Genomic DNA, 6,000 nt, shown 5'->3' with positions numbered 1-6,000 from the left:
GGGACTGTAAACGCTACATAAAGAAAGGCACAGAGAACACAAACTCACTGATATTACTATGACTATCGCTATCTTAGAAACAGAGGAGTCTGCATGTCTTGATTAGGTACCGCCAAGCACCTGGCTAGCTCAACCTGGATCACATAATAATTTGTAACTTAAACTTAACTTACTACTGTGTGTGAGCAGCATGGTATTTGAAAAAAATATTAGCATTATAGAAAACAGCAAATAAATAATTACTCACTGAATCCGACGTTTCAGCACACAGCAGGTCCTGCTCACATCCCAATATGTACGCCCAGTGGTACATTAACTGTTGCTGGGTGCCCTGGACCCCAGTGTGCTGACGCACACCCCGTCACACCATACCCCATAGAAGCTGATGCTCCCGAAGGGCATACCTGCTCCTAGGCCTGACACCTGCTACCAGCATGGAGGGGAGGTGGCACTGCACATAAAAAACAAGTGCCGCCACCTCTTCCGTCAAAACAATGGCATGTGGCTGCATCCCTTGGCAGTGCTGGTGACCACAAGGTGTGCAGCTAGTAGCCTCACTGGTGCCACCGCTCCCTGAATTGCAAAAAATAAATTGCAAAAAATAAATAGGAAACGGAAGGAATTAAAAGAAGAAGAAAAACAAGAGATCAGGAAGTAATGGGAAAAAATGAAGAAGTACAAAATGTCACACAAAAAACAAACAAAAATGTAAAATAAACAAACACAAAGATACGCAGTAATGAAATAAAGATAAATGAGGAGTGGGTGAATGGGCTGGGGACAATTTCAAAGATTTAATTAGGATAGGAAAATCAAGCCCAACACATGCATAGAACACGAAAGCAACTAAAACAAAATGACTGTGCCCATGCAGACTGCGTGGTGCCATTCGCACTGCTTTTGCAGTGCAGAAGTAGGCATTGCGCTACTGATATGTAAAAAAGCAGTGCAAATGGGCAGACACAGACAGACAAGAACTTCTCTCTGCTCATAGAGTTCCACGTAGTCTAGCAGATTTTTTTTGCACCCTTACGAATTCCGTGGAACAGAGCTCCGCAAATTTCTACCCAGGCCTATTTTCAACATAGACAATTTCAGGACAGATATACAATACTTCCGGAAAAATAAAGTAATCACAAATTGCAATACTAGTTTTTGGGACAAGAAACTTATTTTGTGAATTGACTATCTAGTTTTAGGTTGGTTAGCTAAGTAAGGAACCAAGTAAGTCGCAGACTGACAGGCCTAATAAATATTCATTAGACAGGTTGCAGTTTGCTTGTAACAGTTTTTTTTAAAAGCAGCCATATTTCCTAAAGTTTCAACGAGAGTTTGCCTTGGTCCCGCGCTTCCCAAACTTTTAGGACCACAACCCACTTTTTAGAGGAACATTTTCTAGCTTTATTGGCCATGAGCCAGATCGTTTTTTAATGCAACTAAAGCATCTTTTGGCAGCATGCTCTCATTTACAGACAGCATATTTTCTATTGAAATTTTGTCACTAAATTTGCACATACAGCTTTACAGATAATACTACTCTGAGCACAAATAATAATCTGTGGAAATCGGGTTGCAGTGAATATTTAGCATTTGCGCATCACCATGTAAAGTGTCTTGATTTGATCATATTAGAATCAGTGCTTCCATCAAACTTCAGAAATAAAAAAAATGCTTCATTTTTCCTTTCCTAGCAGACTATGTGTACAGTTCATGTATAGATATTTACATTTCTTTGTGTGTTACAAATAATTACATCCTACTAACTTTCCTTTGGCATTCTTAATACCCCAGCAAGATTGCCACATATTTCACTTTACTTTTCTTTCTCCATCTGTAAATTGAGAGGAGTTTGTAACCACCAAGCCCTGTGTTCAAAAGCAGCAATCTATCAAAGGCATACCCTGCTATTTGACCTGTGGCTTGGAAGCTCAGCAAATTTGACAAGTTAAATACAGAGTTTAAAGGAATCTTTATTTATTGCTTGGACTTTCATGACTCACCAAAAATCTGGGTCACTTATCAGTGTTTGGAGAACACTGCTCTAGAGTATTATCTGCTTCCTGTAAAATGGCTTCACAAAGGGGAAGGGGCCCAAAGGTCACCCCTTAACATTTGAAAATCTATTATCACCCCAGGTTGAGAGTTAATAGCTATTTCAGTGGTTTGCAATTGGAATTTCGGATGTAAACTATTGAGACAGACAGTTTCACAATTTGGAAGGACACTCAAAACACAACACACTTCTTCCAAATAGCAGCTAGGGAAACATAAAAAAATGGATTTCTTACATTGGAGATCACTGTTTTGAGGCCACAAGTACTCTGAGTCTGTTATTCAGAGTGTTTTTAGCTGCACAAAAGATGTATAAATATAGCATAGTAAATCCTGACCTATTGGTTTTGCCAAGGATAGTTTTGGGGAGGCATTGCTCATGGGTTTAGAGGCATACACACAAAAGGTGTGAAAGCAGAACAGACTTGACAAGGAGCCTGGCTTACAAAGTGACTCACCTTTGATATAGTACTCCACACTTCATGTATATGTATACGTGTAGTCTGGAAGGTGCCATCTAAGGTGTAATGCAGCCATAGACAGGTACAAACGTAACAAAGCGAAATCCACAAGAGTAGTACTGAATTGCTGATTTTGGTTTTATGTAAATTGACTTGGATTTGAATCTTGGGTTTAAGAAATTTGCTAACTTTAAAACAGGCACACAAAATTGTCAGGGAATAAGAGTATTTGCGTGCACAGAAGTGGTAAAACAGGAAGAAAAGGTGAACTGTGGTCAACCCTTCTCTAAGATATGCACCCAGATCTGAGGGCCATTTAAACTAAAATGATGAATTACCAAATAAAGAACAAATTGACCGATAATATCAAAGAGGCCATATAATCTAACGTAGTTGCTAAGGGAAGGAAGGAAGAGAGAACTGAGGATGTGTAAATGGCTATTTAAATACTTCAAGGAAAAATAACCGTACATGAGGTTAACGCTTTTTGCAAGAAATTCCCAGAGCTCACAATTAGTGGGACCACCTGCCCACATTTTTCACAAATAGTCCAGTACTTGACATTACAGTCCATAGAAAATTGATCCGCCTGCCCTGAGTGCTCTGGTTTGTCCTTCCTCCAACAGCTCCCTTGGCATTGGTGTCCTCCTCCCGTCCCCTGGCCTGTTTTACTGCAAGTAGCCTGGCACTTCTCTCTCTTGTTCAAGACTGCCTTCCCTGCCACTCATCAAAGCATTGCCTGTCTGACCAGGCCTGAATTGGCCTGTCTGTGCTGCCGCTGTCTTTGAGCTCAGTGCTAGTTGGCATACATGGCAGAGGATTGCAAACTCTCTACCATGCATGTCATCCAAGTTACTTAAATCAGGATTATTCACTCATGCCATATATGAATGTTAAAGCATAAGGTATTAATGTTTTACTGTGGTAACACAAAATGCTAAAATAAGGAATGGCAGAATATTACGGTTTGTTAATTACCTTGGAGCGCTACAAGAATCAAGTAAAATCAGAACTCATCTTTCAGAGAAAGTGCATAATGATAAGCTTGAGGTAGTTTTCCAAGACATGGGGAGAAGTGATAGTGAATGTTTTCCTTTATGTGCTCTGTTAGACCTGACAGCCTTAGGGCGGTCTTCCCCCCAATGTTTTACCTACCTCCTTCATTTTTCTGACCTTGTTTTTGCTGGCTTTAGGACTACTAGTGCTAATCAGTGCTAAAGTGCTTGTGTTCTCTCTCATAAATCATTGTAACATTGGCCGAACCCCAATTGGCATATTTTATTTACTTAGAAGTCCCTAGTGAAGTGCATTACATGTGCCCAGGGCCTGTAAATGAAATGCTACTTGTGCGCTTGCAGGACTGATTGCGCCACCTATTTAATTAGCCCCCTAACTATGTCTCAGGCCTGCAATTGCAGAGCCTGTGTATGCAGTTTTATGCTGCCACGACGAACGGGCAAAATATCCCCTTAGCTAGGCCCAAGCCTTCCTTTTCTATATCTATAGCCCACCCCTAAGGTAGGCCCTGGATAACCCATAGGGGAGGGTGCAATGTGTTAAGAAGACAGGACATGTACTTTTAAATGTTACTTGTCCTGATAGTAAAAAACTCCAAAAAGTAATTTTTCACTACAGCAAGGCTTATCTCTTTCACAGAATAACATTGGAATTACCTTATTTCCTTCTATAAGTGTGAGTCCCAATCTGGAGGAGGTAAGTTTTTAGAGATTGGTGTCTCTGGACTCACAATTTAAAATCACAACTTATGGTGAAGTTGGATTTTAAACTGCAGTTCTGAAAATGCCAATTTTAGAAAGTTGTTATTTTCTTACTTTGCCCATTTGGTGGCTGCTGCCCATCTCGATACATGTTTGGGGTGGAGAGTCATCTGGGCTTACAAGTTCCCTCTTGACTGCCACACACAAAGTGAGCTTAGGTGTGACTGATAGGCCATCCACATCCTGATGGGCCATTCTGGGCACAATGGGAGGGAAGGGCTAACACTTAACCTGAATAGGCAGTGTTCTATCCCCACACAAAGGGCTGCAATCTAACATGTAGTGTGACTGAAGCCAGGGCAGGAAGGGAGGGGCTCTGTGCACTTCAAAGACATTTCTTTGAAGTCTCCCCCACTTCAAAAACACAACTGGGAATAAGTACTGGACATCTGACACCACAAACTCAGTACTCTGCTTGCCCTGTGGATACTCTGCCAGGAAGAAGGACTGCTATGCTGCTACAAGGACTGCCATTCTGCTGAGCTGCCACTCTGTTGGATTCCTGCTTTGTTGTGCTGGCCTACTGCCTGCCGCCCTCTTACCTGAGAGTGACAAGTAATGGACCTGCATCTCTATAACCCAGAATCCGGAGTGACTCCAATGGCCAGCTGACTGATCTCCTCTTTTATGAAGTCTCAGGGACACACAAGACTTCAACCCATCTTGTTACAGCACCTGAACATGCTGCAAGGCTTGCCCTGCCAAGTGGTGCCAATCCAGTCCTGGGCCCTTGGAAGTGGGTATAAAGTGCTGTCCCGGCCAAAGCCCACTCACCCTTATCAGAACTGCCATATCTTTGCTCTTGCGAGTGTTGGAAGTAGTACATCCTAGTTGTTGTGTGGAACTGACTCGGTGGGTTGCCTTTGGGTCCAGTGCATCGCCATCGCAAAAGACGCATCGCCTACTGCAGGAGCAGCAGCATCACATTGAATCTGGAACCAGTGCATCACATTGGGTATGGATGCATTGCCGCAGTTGCATGGAGAAAATTGATGCATCTCACCCACCGCATTGCTCTATACTGATGGATTGCTCCAGCTGAACCTTGCCTCTTTGTCGATGACAATGCATCCTTAATCAAAGTACTTTGGTTCAGCAGGCCCAAGTTGGTCTCTGTATCTGGACTGCTGTCCAGCATGGCCAGAGATCCTATTTAAGCGCTTATTGCTTCTAAAAGCTATTTTACATTTATTGTGTAGAATTGTACATCTCAACTTCTACTGGTTGGATTTTTGTTGTTTTGGTCTGGTTTTATTTAATAAATTAAGCTCTATGTTTCAAAGCAGGTGTGACATTTTTTGTGTGGTGTTTTCGTTGTTTTACTGTTCGAGGTGTTGCACAAGTACTTAACACATTGATTCTTTAGTTATGTCTGACTGGTAGCTCTGTGCCAAGCTACCAGAGGATGAGCACAGGTTAACCTAGGGTGTGTTTGTGACTTATCCTGACTAGGCTTGTGGTTTCCACGTGGACATGGTGCATTCCTCTGCTAAACAGAAACCCAGTTTCTACCATGCTATATAAGGTTTAGGCAGGAGACCTTCCCAACAGAGGAATATCTAGTTTGGGGTAGAAAGCACCAATAGGGGAATGCTAGTTCTTCCGTTGGTGGCAAAGATACTGTTATGCACGTTAGACTAAATGGACACTGAGGCTTAGACACTCTGTTTAAAGACAGATGAGCAATCAATTGACAGATAGTTATTTCC

Source organism: Pleurodeles waltl, chromosome 10 (assembly GCF_031143425.1).
Source record: "Pleurodeles waltl isolate 20211129_DDA chromosome 10, aPleWal1.hap1.20221129, whole genome shotgun sequence".
In the NCBI taxonomy this organism is placed as follows: domain Eukaryota; kingdom Metazoa; phylum Chordata; class Amphibia; order Caudata; family Salamandridae; genus Pleurodeles; species Pleurodeles waltl.
The sequence above is the reverse complement of the archived record's forward strand: the minus strand, read 5'-3'. Positions refer to the sequence as shown.